Source organism: Globicephala melas, chromosome 6 (assembly GCF_963455315.2).
Source record: "Globicephala melas chromosome 6, mGloMel1.2, whole genome shotgun sequence".
Taxonomy (NCBI): Eukaryota; Metazoa; Chordata; class Mammalia; order Artiodactyla; family Delphinidae; genus Globicephala; species Globicephala melas.
The window spans coordinates 36,517,457-36,536,554 of NC_083319.1; the positions used below are offsets into that span (position 1 = coordinate 36,517,457).

The window sequence follows — 19,098 nt, forward strand, 5'->3', positions numbered from 1 at the left end:
GAAAGAAGTCAGTTACAAAGACCACATTTTATGATTTCATTTATATGAAATGTCCAGAATAGGCATATATACAAGTTAGATTAGTGATTGTCAGGGGCTCATAGAAGGGGAAAAGGAGGTAATGGCCTGGGGTTTCTTTTTAGGGGGTAATGAAAATGTTCTAAAATTGATTGTGATGGGTGCACAACTTTGTGAATATACTAAAAAAAAAACACTTTTAACTTTATACTTTAAATGGACGAATTGAATGGTATGTGTTTAAAACAAAACATTGTTTAAACAAAATAGTTTAAAACAAAACATCCTGAGACTCTGAAATTGAATTTTCTGCTCTAGGTAGCTAGAAGTATCATTACTTATTGTAAAAATAAATAAGCAACTGATCATCACTTACAGAGTAAGACTGGCTTTTTCCTCACATGTTATTTATCAACATTTACTTTACGTTAATGTCTTTTTTTTTCCAGCTGCTTTGGGTGTTAGTTGCTGCATGCGGGCTTTCTCTAGTTGCTGCATGCGGGCTTTCTCTAGTTGCAGCAAGCGGGGGCTACTCTTCGTTGTGGTGCACCGGCTTCTCATTGAGGTAGCTTCTCTTGTGGAGCACAGGCTCTAGGTGCACAGGCTTCAGTAGTTGTGGCTCACGGGCTCTAGAGCACAGGCTCAGTAGTTGTGGTGCACGGGCTTAGTTGCTCCATGGCATGTGGGATCTTCCCGGACCAGGGATCGAACCCATGTCCCCTGCATTGGCAGGCAGATTCTTAATCACTGCACCACCAGGGAAGTCCCTAATAATGTCTTAAAGTGTATTATTAGCTAATAGAGTTTGTCTAGTAAGTTTTAAGTAAGATTTCTAAAAATAGTGCAGCCTGTTTTGTAAGTTCATTTGGAGAAAGTTTGAAGCATTGAGGATAGATGTGTAAATAAAGTTGGGTTTTAACAATTGGTTGATACTTAAATCTTTGGAGCAGACATATGGAAATTGTTGGTTGTTAAAACTCGGAACCTTCCTGGCACTTTTCTTCAAAGCCATGCCATAGACTCTGGTATCCCGGTAGCAGTTGTGAAGGCTGCTGCAAGTGATGTGATTAAAACCCAGAGAGATCATGTTGCAGAGTGTAGCAGCCCCCAGGCCAAGTATTGGATAAGGCTCAATATGTTTTCGTGTCCTGCTACAAAATCAGGCACTTAAAAATAATTCTTTCTGCTAGAGTGAAAGGAAAAGAGCCCTGAATAAGCAGTAGATGGGAGCAGAACCAAAAAATTAGACTTAAGTGCTGAGAGTCTCTTTTGGACAGTAATTACAGTGACAGTTACTTATAAAGTACAGGCAGGTTCCTGGGGGTGGATTTTTAAAAAGTCTACCTGTCTGTCTTATTGTAGAATGAACAAAAAAGTAGCTGTTCGGTTTTTTTATATTATTGATTGAGTTCAGATGCTTTTTAGTATCTATGCCAATTATTTGGATTGTGGTGGCTGGTAGGCTAATTAAGTTTTCAAAAGACTGATTTGGAAGGGTTGTTAATACCTCAGAAAATGGGACCAGATTTCAGAATAATTAATTAAATTTATAGAATACCCACTATGTGCAAGGGCCTGTACCAGTGTCCTAAAGAATCTAAAAGCAGTGTAAGACCTAGCATCTTTTATCTGAATTTTACTGTCTCCTTGCTGGAACTTATAAATCCATCTGCTGCAATGCATAATTGAATTCTCCCTTGCTAATCTTTGGATTATCAAAGAGATTCTGTCTGAGACATGACTTCCATCTTGGCCCACTTGTGACCCTAGTTAATCACTTGACCTCCTTGGGATGTGTGGACAGTAGTTGTTCTAAGCCTTGATCATCATCTCATGTACTTAACTGGTATATAAAAAGCCCTAGGTAGATCACTGAGGCATGAGGTTCAGTCCTTACCTGCCCAATGCTGTCCTTGAGCCAGGCCAGGCGAGTGATTCTATCTATGTCTCTACTCCCAGTTCTCTGTATGTGTTTGGGGGAGGATGGGATGGAGAGGAGAGAGACATCACCTTTGAGGGGTTTCATGAACGAGCCAGGTAAGCGCTCATAGGTTGGTCTCAACTGCCTTCTCCAAGGTACTTTTGTCAGAAGCCATTACAGATTTGGACTGGAGCTTAATAACAAAAAGAATGGAGTAAAAATATCCCTGCCTACACTTAGGCTAACGGTTGCATCTTAGCAGAACATCCTAACAGTTGCCACCAAGATTATTTTGTAGACAGGGTCTCAAAGGAGATAGAAGATAATGGATAGTTAACCTCAAGAATCCTGCTCATGGTCATGGGGGTGCTGTTGGAGTCCTCTTTTTTTTTTTTTTTTTGGCCTTGCTGTGTGGCTTGTGGCATCTTAGTTCCCCAATTGGGGATCGAACCTGTGCCCCACCTGCAGTAGAATCTAGGAGCCCTAACCACTGGACTGCCAGGGAATTCCCTCTTTTTTTTTTTGAGTCTTTTTTCTTGAGTTTGTTTGTCCTATTTGGTCTAGTATTCCTAGGGATACTGGGAGCTAGCCTTGGAGTTAGGCCCTTTTTTTAATGAGCAAAAATAAGAAAAAAATTTCCTCCTGTTACCCAGGGATTACCATTGTTAGTATCATGGTGTATATTCTTCTGAACGTTTCCTTTGTATATCTGTGTACACATATACATATTTATTTAACCATCATGAAAGCATAGTATTCATATTCTCTATTCCGCTTTTTTAAAATCTTATTTATTTTTAAAATAAATTTATTTTTATTTTCTTTTTGGCTGTGTTGGGTCTTCGTTGCTGTGCGCGGGCTTTCTCTAGTTGCGGCGAGTGGGGGCTGCTCTTCGTTGTGGTACACAGGCTTCTCACTGCGGTGGCTTCTCTTGTTGCAGAGCACGGGCTCTAGGTGCACGGGCTTCAGTAGTTGTGGCATGCGGGCTCAGTAGTTGTGGCTCGCAGGCTCTAGAGCGCAGACTCGGTAGTTGTGGCACACGGGCTTAGTTGCTCCACGGCATGTGGGAACTTCCCAGACCAGGGCTCGAACCCATGTCCCCTGCATTGGCAGGCAGATTCTTTACCACTGCGCCACCAGGGAAGCTCTGCTTTTTTTTAAGTTAGCATTTAATTTCAGTAAGTTTTCATCTCATCTAATTTTACCATATTCAGATTTTTCCAATTCTCTCCCAAATATCCTTTTTAACTAGTTTATTTAAAGTAATATGCAATCGTATGCACATTGTATCTATTTCCTTTAATTTCTTTTAATCTAGCACAGTTCCTATCTTTTCTTTTTCATTTTATAATAATAATAACACTGACTTATTGAGAACTTCTGCAGAACCAACTTTTGGATGAGCTGATTGCTTCCTGTGATGTCTATCCCTTGTATTTCCTGTAAACTGCCAATTATATCCAATAGTTTGATGGAGTGAAGGAAAGTATTTTTTGCTTGGATGCCAAACAGAGCTTATGTCTGAATTTCACAGTGTATCACATCAGAAGTCACATCTGGTTGGCCCACTGTTAACGATGCCAAGATTGGCCATTGGATTAAGGTGGTGGGATTAGGTCTCTTTACAATGTAGTTAGGTTCTCCGTGCAACCATAGATAACGTGGGTAGCGTTACTTTGGCACTTTACAAACCCCCATCAACCATGCACTTAATGACTTTAGCCTAATTGGTGACCCTTGCCTAAATCAACAGTTTTATGGGGCTTGCAAAATGATGTTTTCTAATTCTGAAATTCCTTCTGTATCTATTAGCTGGCATTCTTCTGCAATGTAGAACTAGGGCTATTCAGTTACTCTAAAAGGTAGGATAAATGCATGAGTTTTAAAAAGTTGCTATTAAGGGACTCCCAGATTTTCATTGATACGTGTTTTGGTTAGCTACAGTCTTTTCTTGTTGTTGTTTTTAATGCTTAAACTGGTAAAAGTTTGGCCAGTGGGAGCCGCTTTTTAATGCTTAAACTGGTAAAAGTTTGGCCAGTGGGAGCCGCTTTTGGTCCTGTAGAACAGGTTTCAGAAAGCATGTGGTGCTTAGGTTGGTGCTATTGCTCTCCTCATTGTCCACTTTTGTAGCTCAAAACCTTTACTTTTAAATCCTCAAATCTTTGGGAATTTCCTGGCGTCCAGTGGTTAGGACTCCACGCTCTCACTGCCAAGGGCCTGGGCTCAGTGCCTGGTCAGGGAACCAGGATCCCGCAAGCTGCCTGGTGCGGCCAAAAAAAACAAACAAAACCAAAAATGAGTCTAGGAAATGCTTGAGAGGGGCTCACTTCATACTTCTAGATTAACCCACTACTATTACAATGCAAACCCCCATCCTCACATGTGCACATTGAGGAATAATTCTAACAGTGCTCAAAATGCCACATTTTCATGACAACTTAAAGAGCCTAACCACTTTTAAAGAGATGTGCACATTTTGCCCAAGTCTCTGCAGTTCAGTTTTGTGGTTTAATGCCCCTCATTTTTTATACCCAGATTTCGAGGAATATGCATATATCTCAACAATGGTTTTCTGCTGATGTTTATCTAAGAAGATAATATGTTAATGTTTCACAAACTCAGTACAACATTTTTTTTCTTCAAAGCAATATGCAGAAGAGCTTCAGTTATTGATACATTCCAATTATCCTTGAGAGAACATGACATTTGGAAAACCATGCTGCATGTCAACAAAGAGGGTGTGGGTTCTAGATGGGCCTGGCACTAAGAGGCCTTATTACTGCATATGAAGAAATGGTGTTGTTTGACAGTGTCTTAAGGATATAACATAATAGCATGATAATTTGCTACAGGTGTGTTTATTGTGTTTTAGTTCCCTTTTAGGAAAGAAGAAGAGGTAGGAGACATGATCAGGAAGGTCTAGGATACCTAGGTCATGTGAGACCTCATAGACCAAGGAGTAAGGACTTCGTATTTTATTTTGAGTGAGAGACGGAACAAGATTTTCAAAGGAGGAATGACATGATCTGTCTGAACCTTGAAAAGGGTCATTCTACATGGAAAATCGACTGGGGAGGAGGTAGGGAAAGTTCATGGGGAAAGAGTGGAACTAAGACCAGTCAGGAAACCATTGCATTAGTTCAGGCTTTGGCTTGGGTAGCCTCAGTGGATGATGCTGAGTAGTTATATTTCAGGCACATTTTTGAAGTGGGACCAACAGGATTTGCCAACTCATCAAATGTGGGATGTGAATTAAAGAGAGGAGTTGAGGAAGATGCCAAGGGTTTTGGCCAGAGCAGCTGGTGAATAGTTCTGCCATTTACTGAAACTGGAGGCAGGTTTAGAGGAGAAGATCAAGAGCTCAGTTTTGGACGTGTTATGTTTGAGATGCTGTTTAGATATCTAAGTGATTTCGAATAGGTAGCAGAATATGGAAATCTGGGTTTCCTTGGGGTGGGAGGTGGGAGAGTCAGAGCTTGGAAGTAAAGATTTCGGTGTCATCAGCCACGGGACTAGTTGGGATCACTAAAGGAGTGAATATAGATAGAAAAGAGAAGTCTGAGGATCGATCCTCGGGACATTCCAACCTTTGTAATGGGAAGATGAGAATCCAGCAAATGGGACTGAGTGGCAGTCAGTGATGTAGGAAGCTTTTGTGAGGCCAAGTGAAGAAAAGGGTTTCACGAAGGAGAGTAGGGTCAGCTGGGTCAAATGCTGCCGGTAGATCAAGAAAGGTTAGGATTCAGAACTGACCATTAGATTTTGCAGTATAGTGGTCTCCGGGAACATGACAAATAATGTCTCTGCTTTACCTCACTACCTTTATCCTTGTGGACTTAAAACACTATCTGATATTCTTGGCAGTTGCTCAGAAACTTCTCCACTTGCCACTGCTGTTTCAACCTCGACGTCTTTGTGTTTCCTAGTTCTAAACTACGGGCTTCATACCCCAACTTGAGCCCTCACTTCTGTTCTCTTCCCTCGATTTCACATACTTGTCTGACTCTTCCCAAGATGTTGCACATCTATTTTCCCTTATAATGCTCCTGATCTGGTTCTCCCTCTGGTCCCAGCACTTTCTGCTAACCATTTTGGGAGTTTGTAACTATTTTGGGTGTGTCATGGACTCCTTTGGTAATCAGATGAAGTTTATAGGCCCCTCTCCAGGAGAATACTTTTAATTGCATAAAATAAAATACATGAGATTACAAAGAAAACCAATCATACTGGAATGTAGTTATCAAAATATTAAAAACTAATTTGTGATAAAAATATATTTGTTATTATATTTAATGTATTAAATAACACATTCTAGCAGTGGGCCTAAGAGCTATTGTAAATTTAGAGTAATGATAAGTGTAAATGATATTGCAGTATACCTCCAGCAACTGTATTATATGAAAATATATGTGGTTTTTATTAGAGACAAAATCGCAGGTACTGTCAATCCTAATGTGGTTTGTTGTTGTATTCATAATAGAGTGGATTTTTTACATTTAGTTTCAAGTTAATGAAAATAAAGATAAAATTTTATTCCCATGTAAGTCTTGGTTAAGAACCTAGAGAGAGAACTATCATGCAGGTGTGAGGAGAGCACTGAGTGCTCACCAGGTGGAGGAGCAAGCCTGGTCTGCATGGAAGCATCCTGCCACATTTCTCATGGGGAGTGGAGGATTCAGACATTGACTTTATGCCTTGAGTAGTAGAGTGCCAGGGTAGGTTCTTGAGCAGGAATAATAACTTTATAAAATGCATTTGAAAAAATCAGAAAACCCATGGTAAACACTGTCATTTAATGTATGTTTGGCTAGATTCTTTCAATTTTCAAAAATTGGCTCCTTTATTTTAGTATAGAAGGTTTCTTCTTTTGCCTCTGTGTGCTTCTTTCCCTGACTAGCTATCCAAAGTTGCTTACGATCTGTATTTTATTCTTCAGGAGTTCAGTTTGAGTGATCTGTCTACATTCTTTTTCTTATGGGGCAGGGACAGCTGGAGAGGGAAACTGGTGCTTTTGTGCTTTCATTTGCCTCTAGGATGCTTCTGCATTGTTTTCCAGCAAAGGGCCCTTCCCTTTGTGGCAAAGGAGTGAATTCTGATATTCAGGGGAAAAAATCAGAGAGAAACCTTGCCCATTTAAAAATTGGGTTCTATTTTCTTCCTGTTGAGTTTTGTTTTTCGGTTTTTTCTTTTTGGCTGCACAGCTTGTGGGATCTTAGTTCCCCAAGGGATCAAACCAGGGTCCCGTTGTGAAAGCACGGAGTCCTAACCACTGGACCACCAGGGAATTCCCATTACTGTTGAATTTTAAGAGTTCTTTGAATACTTTTGGGTATCAGTCCTTTATTAGATACACATTTTGCAGATATTTTCTAGCAGCATGTGGCGTTGTCTTTTCATTTTCTTAAGTGTCTTTCACAGAGCAGAAGTTTTTAATTTTATTGAAGTCCATTTTACCATTTTTTTCTTGATGGATTATGCTTTGGTGTCAAGCCAAGGTCACTTAGATTTTTTCCTGTTATCTTCTAGAAGTTTTAGAGTTTTGTGTTTTACATTTAGGTCTATGATCCATTTTGAGTTAATTTTTGTGAAAGGTGTATGGTTAGTGTCTAGGTTCTTTTTTTTGTATGTGGATGTGTCTATTCACTTATTTTTAATACTCTCTTTTGGAAGAGATTTTTAAGTTGCTAAATAATGTATCTCAATCTTCATCTTTCCAACTACATGGAGTCCACGTTTTTGACAATGGTCCCAAATGGTGGTCTCCCTCATAGTTATTAGATGGTATTATGTGAATTATTTCTAACAAAGTTTCATTTTTCTTACATTGTGTCCAAGAGAAACACACATAACATGATACGTTAAATACAACGGTTTTGCATAAGAGTAAGATAAATGTCTGTTTTGGTACCTCTTTGAAAGGTATCTAAATGTATGCTTATAATCATCAGTTCTTAGGGTTCTTTTCACCAGTCTAACTTCAGTATTACATGATATTAGACTAATAGGAGACTGAAAGTATAATTTTTACTAACTCCTTGAAACTCATCTACTGAATTTTTTTTTTTAATAATAAAGTTTTTTTTTTTTTTGGCGGTATGAGGGCCTCTCACTGTTGTGGCCTCTCGCGTTGTGCAGCACACGGTCCGGACGCGCAGGCTCAGCAGCCATGGCTCACGGGCCTAGCCACTCCACGGCATGTGGGATCTTCCCAGACCAGGGCACGAACCCGTGTCCCCTGCATCGGCAGGCGGACTCTCAACCACTGTGCCACCAGGGAAGCCCCTATAATTCAGATTTTTAAAATTATTTTATTTTTATTTTTGGCTGCATTAGGTCTTCGTTGCTGCACGCGGGCTTTCTCTAGTTGCGCCCAGCGGGGGCTACTCTTCGTTGCGGTGCGTAGGCTTCTCATTGCGGTGGCTTCTCTTGTTACAGAGCACGGGCTTCAGTAGTTGTGGCACTTGGGCTCAGTAGTTGTGGCTCACAGGTTCTAGAGTGCAGGCTTAGTAGTTGTGGCGCATGAACTTAGTTGTTCCGTGGCATGTGGGATCTTCCCGGACCAGGGCTCGAACCCATGTCCTCTGCATATTGGCAGGCGGATTCTTAACCACTGTGCCACCAGGGAAGCCCTCACCTACCAAATTTTTGACAGAATAGTTTATGTTGTGATTAGATTTGTCATTCTACTATCCCAGGAGATTTTAGTATTTGGGGACATTGTCGTATATATATTCTTTCTTCCAAATTATGGTTGTAGAATATGTTAAATGATGTTAACTGTTATCAGTACCAGTGGGAACTCTATGGTTTATATTATTCTCATCCATAATTGTAACTTTTTGGCACCTGTACCTTCCGCCATCTCATCCTTCCCAGAATTGTCATCCAGTGGCAAAAACTTGTTAAGCTTATTAATATTTCCGAGAAATAGAAATTAGAAAGATCTTTTGATGTGATCAAACTTTTTAAATTGTTTTTTTATGCTAATACTTTGTTGATAAATTTTCTTTTATTGAATTAGTTAAGGAATCAGGCTGAGTAGATTATAGTGACACACTATATTACATATGCTGTCAGTATGCTATATATATATATATATATATATACACACATACACACACACATATACTGTATGCTACAACTTTATTTAGTATTTTTATTCCTGTGTTTCAGTGAAGTTGTTTTCTTATTTTGATCCTTTTTATATTTTATAATCAATGTTATATAAAATGAGTTGGGAAACAACAGTTTATATTGGGAAGTTAAGAATAGTCACTGTCACTGGGATTATTGATTCTGTACATTTGAAGAAATTATCTGGTAAAGTTATCTAGTAAGGATTGTTGTGTGTTTTTTTTGGCTGCACTGCGAGCCTTGTAGGATCTTAGTTCACTGACTAGGGATTGAACCTGGGCTCCCGGCAGTGAAAGAAAGCGCAGAGTCCTAACCACTGGACCTGCAGGGAATTCCCCTAGGACTTTTTATCCTTTGTAGTTTTTAATAATTTTCTCTGTTGTAACCAGTTATTTTCTCATTTTCTTTTTATGAATGCGTAAGAGTAATATATGATAAAAATCTGCCTTTGAAGTCTAAAAGAGTTATTTCAATAAGTGTAAAACCAAAATTTTTATTGTTAAGAAAATGTGTCAAAGTTTAGTTGGCAGCATTCTTTCTCAAGCATATAGAATAATTGGACATCTGATTTGATGGCATTGTAAATTTTATAATTTTATTTGTCAGTGTAATGTCCACAGGAGTGACAGGGGGATGTTTTCTTAGGTTCAACTAAACATTTGCACATTCAGACTGGTAAAACCACCATAGGTCTCCCTTGGCAACATTTATTCAGAAGAATATAGGACAGAAGCTATAACTTATCAGTAAGACAGTGGGAGTCCTTGCAGCAGTTCATTCTTCTCACAGCTTAGGTCTGAAGTGCTCTTCTCACAGCTTAGATTCAAAGAGGTGAAATCCACATTGTGTGGTGCAGAGAACTCCATGGGCATAGTTTCCAGGATCTTTTGCCAGGACATGCCTAATTAGGTAACATGTCACCATACTCAGAGAAGTTCAAGAACGTGGCTTCCTACTAAGTGGCTATTGTACTTCCAGTCCAGATGCAATTTACTAATTTGGTAATTTCTATCTTAAGAAATGTTGCCAGGTAACATAGGTGGTATGCTGTTTAATCAGGTTAACAGGGATTAACCCAAGGTTGAATTCTCATACATTGGGAGAACGGGTTTTGCTCATCTTTGGTCCACAGTCATGCATGCTGATTTTTCATTTACACCTTCTTCTTTTAGTATCATCTTTCAGAAGGTTTTTCTTACTCCAAGATTATTTTTTAAATGTCATTTGTTTTCCTATTGGTTAGAAATGTCACTTTTGTCATAGAGCAGTTATTAGGAGATAGTTCTTCAAATTAACAAATGGTTGTGTATATTAAAAATGTATTTTTTAAATTAATAAAAACCTATTTATAATCTTACGATTGTGTATTAGATTGTGTTATTTGTATGCTGAAAATTTATAGGGTCAATTTTTTCCTCAAAGAAACTATGTGTAGTCTGAAAAGCAGTATACTTTTTTCTAAATAGAAGTTTGCCTTATTGAAGGCTGTTGTGCTTTCTTAGGTGGCCTTACTCTGAAAACTAACCACTTAGTGTAGTAGAAAGTGGTGAATTAGGGGTTTGAATAATGGGGTTCTGGTTTCAGACCTGCAACTTCACTGATTGCTCCGTTGTGCAAGTCAGCCTCTCTGTGTTTTGTTTTGCTCAAACTGCATGAATAACAATCCCTATCCTGCCTATTTCCGAGTATTGTTGAGGATTGGATGGGATGATGGATATAAAGGCACTTTTAACTGGTAAAGCCGTTTAAATATAAGGAATTATTGCATCTTAACTTTTCCTCCCTTTCTCTTGTAGGTAGTGTTGGTGCTTCTTTTCAGTGCCAGTCCATCCATCACGACCACATTTGTCATGATGACAGTGACAAGGTGAGGTCCGTGTTGATGTCTACAATGGTGAAAATGCATGCTGCCCTTACATCACTGGATTCACTTGCATAACTGGTCGTAGGGGCAGAAGAGTGTGACTTGGGGGGCACAATGTTGAGATGCAGAGAGCCTTGCTGGTTTGTGTGCCAGCTCACTAAGACTGCTCCAGAAAACTTGCAGATAATTCCCAGGAGGTGGGCTGGACTCCTGATAACGCATTTCCTTACCCCCATTCCTGTCTCTGTCACTGCGCTTCTTCTTTTCCTGCACAGCCTGGATGGATTATCTTAATATATGAACAGGTGCTCCCAAAGCTGATAACTATTTCATCAATTTGTGTCTGTTTTCAATTTGAAATACCTCAGACATTCCGATTTGGTTTGTTTTGTGGTTGATTGTATTATGGCTTATTCTCATGCTTACTTTTTTTTGGCTGTTTCCAAAGCCCAATTTAAATGTTGAGGAATGACGGTGGAACCTGTCTGATTCATGCAAAAGAATCCTGCTTTGGGCCTTTTTTATTTTTTAAATCAGGTCCAGACTTTTGGTATTTTGCTTCTGTTCTTTTTATCTCTAAAGAAACTGGTCTTTGGGGGCTTTCCAGTACTCATCAGCACCCTTGATGGCCCAGCCCTTGAAGTAGATACTAATGTGGGCTTGGTGTTTGGAATGTCTGGCTGCTGATATTGGATGGGCTTAAATTTAGTCTTTTCCATCATCAGTTTCCAGTGGTCTCCCTCCCATTTCCTGTGTCTTGTATGCAGGAATGTATCAGTCCCCTGGTAGTTTCCCCAGGCAGACCAATCCAAGTGCCGTTTTTCTGCGCTGTTGTAATCAAGATCCTCCTCCCTCATCCTGTTGGAGCTTGATCAAGATGTTGGTTGATCATTGGGATTTTCCAAATGGCCTTTTTGTTCTGTGTGTTGCTCTCTCTGTCTTTGTGAGCTTTGCTCAGTCAGATTTCAGTCTGTTTACAGAGAGAGTGGTATGATTTTAGTATTCCAGATTCTCTCTTATTATGATAATAATCCAGAGGCATGGGTTTAACTTTTAACTTCTTTTAGAAGCAAGCCACTGAAAAAGACTTCTAGACTATATAGTTAGCTCCCTAAAATTCAGTATACCACAGATTTTAGACGAGCATTTGAAAATAAGACTGATAGAAAAGGCAAAATCACTTTTGGTCAGTAATATTACAAAGAATTGTGTTACATCATTGTAAAGATGTTTGGGGGTTAAAATTTCTTTCCGCAGCTAGGTATAATATGCCTCTATCCATTGTTCATTTACAGTGGAGAAGCCAGACTATTCTCTGTTCTGTCTCCAGGTTTAGAGTCAAGAGATGAGATTTCTGTCCATTTCTGCCAGATACTTTTTATCTACTTTAAAATGTTTTTCCTCCTAATTTCTGAATCTTTGTATGACTCATCTTGTGCTTTTAGGATGGGATCTTTCCTGAAATACATGGGGGGAGGGCAGAGAAATTTTAGGGATTTTTGTCACTTGATCAGCAGATCAAAGAACTGTCAGAGACTGCTCTCCTCTCCTGCCTACCATGTATATATTTATGATGGTTTACCAGAGGGAAATGGAGAGAATGGATTAGGGTCTCTTGACTATATTTATAATTGATTCAACTGATTCAGTCAGCAAATAATATTTGTTGATAGGCAGCTATGTTTCATGGCACTTAGGGAATATATCAGGATACAAAACAAAGATTGCTGTTTTTTCATGAGTGCAGTCTAACTGGGGGAGGCAGACAAAAAAATAAACATAACACATAAGTAATATAGTATGCTACAATAAGCACAATGGATTAAAGAAATGTACAGCAGAATAAGTGGGATGAGGACCACCATGAGTTGGATGTTACAGATTGCAGCTTTGAATAGGATCATTAGACATCATTCTGGGGAGGAGAGTGGTGGATAGGACAAGAATCAGATCTCTGTGTTTGTAGCAGCTTCTGACTTCTTTCTTTCTATAATAAATGGGTATTGGTTTTGCAAAAGCAGCAACAAAACCTGCTGCCTGATATCTGATATATGCCACTTGGATAGGTATGTGTGTTCTCTCTCTCTCTCTCTCTTTCTCTTTCTCTCTCTCTCTCTCTCTCTCTCTCTCTCTCTCTCTGAGAATTGAAGGGATTATAGAGCACAGCTAATTCAACCCTCTTTTTAAAATAAACTTGCAAGCTGTGACCCCAGTGGGAGAAGAGACTTGTTCAGGAGTCACCCTGGAGTGCTGCAGCTAGATCACATCTTCTATCCCTGATACAAGCCATGTAAAGTAATTGTCTAGCTATTCTGAAAACATTGTCAAAACACATATTGATGCTTTGCTTATTATCCTCACTTAGCTTTCAGGCATGGTCCATTTCTCAGATTTGGGAACAAAAGTTGATTTTTCTTAAACATTGTCTGAATTTTAACTAATTCATGTGTGATGTGGGTGGAACAAAGGAGAAAAAGGGCCAGTCCATTTGTCGGACCTCCATTCTACAACCTTGGAAGTGGTGGCAAGCCCCCAAATTCCATGGTTTGGCTTGTTTTCCAACTTAAGTTTCTCTGCTGCTGTACATCGGCTTGTCACTACAGTGTGGGAAGGAGCTGTTTCCAGCTCTGAGGTTTACTGTTAACTACTGTGAGTTACATACTCTCATGTTCAGTTTATATTGGGCATAGCAATTGACACAAAGCCCTCCAGCAATATTTTTATATTCATTCACAATGTCATACCCTATAATTTCCAGGTAGCAAACACTTATTATATATCAATATTTGAGTACCTATTATGAACTAAGCATTGTTCTAGGCATTGGGGACAGTGTATTGAACAAAACAGACAGGAATCTTTACTCTTATGGAACTTGCTCTCTGTAAGTGGGTTAGGGAGATGGCAAGACATAAATAAAGATACTGTTAGTTCATTTGTGTTATGAAGAATAATAAATCAGGTAAGGGATATAGGAGTATTGGGAGAAGATTACCTTCTAAACACCCTTTGAAATAGGGGTTGTTTTATCCCCATTTGTAGGTGAGGAATGTGAGACATAGATTAAGTAGTTTCCCCAAGGTTACCCAGTTAGTAAGTAGTAAAACTGTGATTCAAACACAAGCTACCTAATTCCAGAGTCTGTACTTGACCATCTGAAGAAATCTGTTCCTAATGTAGCTTTACCCACTCAACTCTGACATGCTCAGGGGAAAATATCTTCAAGTGGAGAAGGCCCTGGAGAATCACAGTGAACCAAGTCACTTGGCAGGTAATCTTTGCCTGTCAGTTTTTTCTTGCCCAGCTCCTTTTGGCCTCCATTGTGATTCATGACTATTTGTTACTCCAGGCTTCTCTAACCTGACACCCCTGCCCTGATTCATACTCAGAAATCTGTGCTTCTTTATAAGAAACCTCACATTGTGTGTTGCTGTATTGCACTGATCAAATGTGATGGTTATGTAGAAGCAGTTTAAAAGTATAAAGAATAACACAAAAATGTGATTGTGATAGCATATTTATGTTTCACTTAGATACTGAAGTTAACCTAAATCAGCTAATGTCACCTTGGAATTATTAAGTAGTCATCTTCACAGTGAGAACAAGCTTGACATGGGGGAATAGGTCTGTCCTGAGAATGAGATAAAACATTGAACAATATGATAAAAGGAGACTATTCCTTCAGGTGAGATGAATTAATTTGTAGCCTCAATGGTACACTCTTTCATAGTGGCCTGGTAATACTTCTGGGAAGTCTGGCCATTTGAGAGAGGGAAATGGAGAGTTCTTTCTAAACTGCATGTGAATGGCTCCTCAGAGCAGAAGTCTTTTCTGGACAAAACTTCCTTTTGCTAGCCTTCAGTCCCTTTGTCATGGAAGACGGTACCAATCTGATTTGTGTACAGGTATTCGCACACAGACTGCTTTCAGAAAGATGGGAAATGTGCTATACTGGTTTTTCTTCCATGACTGTATACTTCCTTTTATCTTAATTTTTTAAGTTTTTAGTTTTTTTAAAAATTACATGTTGATTGTAAAAAGATATGCAGCACTACCTTCAATCCCTCTCCCCAGAAGTAACAGCAATTGGAATTTTAGTATTAACCAGATTTTTTAAAGTTATATTTGTATAAAATATTTTTCATCTTTTCAAACAGTGGTTTTTAGTATATTCAAAGAGTTGTTCATCTATCTCTACTATCTAATTTTAGAACACTTACCACCACCCCGCAAAAAACCTATACCCATTAACAATCACTCCCCATTATTCCTTCCCGCCAGCTCCTGGCAACCACTAATCTTTCTGTCTCTATGGATTTGCCTGTTCTGCACATTTCATATAAATGGAATCACACAATATGTGGCCTTTTGTGTCTGGCTTCTCTCACTTAGCATGATGATTTCATGGGTTTGTCTATGTTGTAGCATAAATCAGTACTTCATTCCTTTTTATGGGTGAATAATATTCCATTGTGTGGATCTAGCACATTTTGTTTATCAGTTCCCCAGTTAGTGGATATTTGTTTCCGTGCTCTGGTTATTGTGAATAACACTGCTGTGAACATTTGCCTGTGAGTGTGTTTTTGTTTTCACATGATTTTAACAATTTGAGGATCTGCCAAACTTTTCCAAAGTGGCTGCACCATTTTGCATTCCAATTGAGGGTTCCAGTTTCTTCACATACTTGCCAATACTTTTTTCCTGGTTGTCTTTTATAAATTGATTGATTGATTGATTGCTACTTTGGTTCTTCGTTGCTGTGTGTGGCTTTCTCTAGTTGCAACGAGCAGGGGCTACTCTTCGTTGCGGTGCACGGGCTTCTTATTGCGGTGGCTTCTCTTGTTGCGGAGCACGGGCTCTAGGCACGCGGGCTTCAGTAGTTGTGGCACACGGGCTCAGTAGTTGTGGCTCGCGGGCTCTAGAGTGCAGGCTCAGTAGTTGTGGCGCACAGCCTTAGTTGCTCTGTGGCATGTGGGATCTTCCCAGACCAGGGCTTGAACCCGTGTCCCCTGCATTAGCCAGTGGATTCTTAACCACTGCGCCACCAGGGAAGCCTCTGGTTGTCTTTTAAATTATAGCCACTGTAGTGAGTGTGAAGTGGCATCTTATTGTGGTTTTAATTTGCATTTCTCTAGTGACTAACTATGCTGAGTATCTTTTTATATGTTTATTGGCCATTCCTAAATCTTCTCTGGTCAGTTAAAAAATGTCAGTTAAAAGTCCTTTTATTGTTCTTGCCCCTTGTGCTTAAAAATCTCCCTATGCCTCGTATTATTATTTTATTTATTTATTTCTTGCTTGCTTGCTGCGTTGGGTCTTCGTTGCTGCACGCGGGCTTTCTCTAGTTGCGGTGAGCGGGGGCTACTCTTCGTCGTGCTTCTCATTGCGGTGGCTTCTCTTTGTTGTGGAGCACAGGCTCTAGGCATGAGGGCTGCAGTAGTTGTGGCTCGCGGGTTCTAGAGCGCAGGCTCAGTAGTTGTGGCACACAGGCTTAGTTGCTCTGCGGCATGTGGGATCTTCCTGGAGCAGGGCTCGAACCTCTGTCCCCTGCATTGGCAGGTGGATTCTTAACCACTGGACCACCGGGGAAGTCCATATGCCTCGTATTATATCGTTACATGTGTTCCATTAGGGAAATGTGGGGAAATAGAATATGTCATAAGTAAACATACCATCTTTCAATAGATAACACTCTTAACATGCATTTTTTTTCTTCAAATTTTTCTTTGCATTCTCTGCATGGTTAAAACAAAACTAAAGCACTGATTATTTATGGCTGTGTAATTAATTATCCTAAAACTCAGTGGTGCAAAGCATATCTTTTGGTATCTTTCATGGTTCTGGGTTTTCCTGTGCTCAGCTAGGTGGGCTCTTGCTTGGAATTTCTCATGCAGTTGCAGTCAGATGGTGGCTAAGGTTGGAGTCATCTCGATGTCTTCACTCACATGTCTGATGGTTGATGCTGGTTGTTAGCTGGGACTTCAACTGGGGCCCTCAGCCTGAGCACTTATATGTAGCATGGGCTTCCTCACAGTATGGCAGCTTTGATTCTAAGAGTGACTGTCCCAAGAGGACCACACAGGTGCTGTATGGCCTTTTATGACCCAACTTCAGAAGTCACAAAGCTTCACTTCCACCATAGTTACAGGCCTTACCAAATTCAAGAGGAGGGAGCATCAATCCTACCACTGGGGAGGAATGTCTACATAATAAGAAGAGAATGAAGGATGGGAGAACGTATCAATGGCCATATTGAAAAATATAATCTGCACATTATATATACATTAAACATCAGTTAAAATGTCTACATAATGTTCCACCATAAGGGTACATGGTAATTTATTTAACTTGTCTTCAATTGTGGAGCTTTAGGTCATTTTTTAAAAATTGTGCATTTATTCATTCAGCAAATATTTATAAGTGTCTATTATGTGCCAGGGATAACTGAGTCACCAGAGTACCATGGTGAAAAGACTGACAAAGAAGGTCCTTGTTCTTTGGGTGCTTATTTTTTGCGGATGGGACAGAAAATGAACTGTATATGTAAACCAGTAAATAATCAGATACTCTTAAGTACTGTGCAAGTAATTGGGCAGTTGGCTACTCTAGATTAGGTGTTAGGGAAGGCCTTTAAGAAGATGACACTTAAGCTAAGATCTGACAGATGGAAAAGAACAAATCGAGACAATCTGGACCATAGGAGAACATGCTAGGGAGAGGAAACATCTAGTGCAAAGGCCATAAGGCTAGAAATTGAAACAAACAGAAGGAAAGCTGTTGTGCACAAGCAAGGTGGATGAGGGTGGAAGTGGTGGTATGAGATGAGGTTGAAGGGGTAGGCACAGACTAGATCAAGTGGATCTTGGTAAGCCAGGGAAAGAAGTTTCAATTCTGCGTATTATGGAAGCCTTTTGGAAGGTTTTAAGCAAAGGAGTGATGTTATATTTTTTTAAATATCCCTTTTCCTATTGTGATAAGAATTTTTTTAAATTGTGGTAAAATCTGCAATATAAAATTTACCATCTTAACCATTTTTAGGTGTACAGTTCAGTAGTGTTAATACGTACATTCACATCGTACAACCAATCTGTAGAACTCTTTTGGGTTGCAAAATGGAAACTATATCTGTTAAACAATAATTCACTCTCTTCTCCCCCCAACCCTTGGCAGTCGCCCTTTACTTTCTGTCTCTGAATTTGAGCGCTCTATGTACCTCATACAAGTGAAGTCATATAATAGTTGTCTTTTTGTGACTGACTTAGCATAATGTTGTCAAAGTTCATCCATGTTGTAGCATGCCTCAGAACTTCCTTCCCTTTAAAGCCTGAATAATATTCCATTGTATGTGTATAATACATTTTGTTTATTCATCCATGGATGGCCACTTGGGTTGCTTCCACGTTTTGGCTATTGTGAATAATGCTGCTGGAACATAGGTGCACAAATATCTCTTTTAGACCCTGCTTTCAACTCTTTTGGGTATATGCCTAGAAGTGGAATTGTTAGATCATTTCTTTCTTTCTTTCTTTCTTTTTTTTCTATTTTTAATGTTTTGAGGAACCACTATTTTGTTTTCCAAAGTGCACCATTTTACATTCCCATCAGGAGTGCACAAGGATTCCAGTTTTTCCACATCCTTGTCACCACTTGTTGTTTTCTGTTTTTGTTTTGTTTAATAGTAGCCATGCTAATGAGTGTGAGGTAGTATCATTGTGGTTTTGATTTGCATTTCCCTCCTGACTAGTGATGTTGAACATATTTTCATGTGCTTAACTGGACATTTGTACGTCTTTGGAGAAGTGTCTGTTTCAGTGCTTTGCCCATTTTATAATCAGGTTTTGGATTTTGTTTGGTTGTAGTTCTTTATATATTCTGGATATTAACCTCTTATCAGACATGATTTGGAAATATTTTCTATTCCGTAGGTTGCCTTTTCATTTTGAAGTAATCCAATTTATCTCTTTTTTTCTCTTGTTGCCTGTGAGTTTCAGAATGAGCTCTTCCTTATATATGTCCTAAGATTATAATTGTTTTTCTTTTGTTAGAAATAAGGAAAAGGGACTTCCCTGGTAGTCTAATTGGTTAAGACTCCATGCTTCCAATGCAGGGGGCATGGGTTCGATCCCTTGTTGGGGAACTAAGATCTCGCATGCTGCTCGGT

General features: G+C 39.4%; 1 protein-coding gene across 2 annotated transcripts in view; it reads left to right on the plus strand.

Annotated features, from left to right (window-relative positions):
* The window catches only part of RNF38 (ring finger protein 38), a 123,321-nt gene that overhangs the window by 40,989 nt on the left and 63,234 nt on the right, over positions 1 to 19,098 (plus strand). For both annotated transcript variants that reach the window (XM_030884243.3, XM_030884246.3), the window contains exon 2: positions 10,870 to 10,940. The gene's annotated coding sequence lies outside the window, so the exon portion shown is untranslated. The remainder of the gene's footprint in view (positions 1 to 10,869; positions 10,941 to 19,098) is intronic.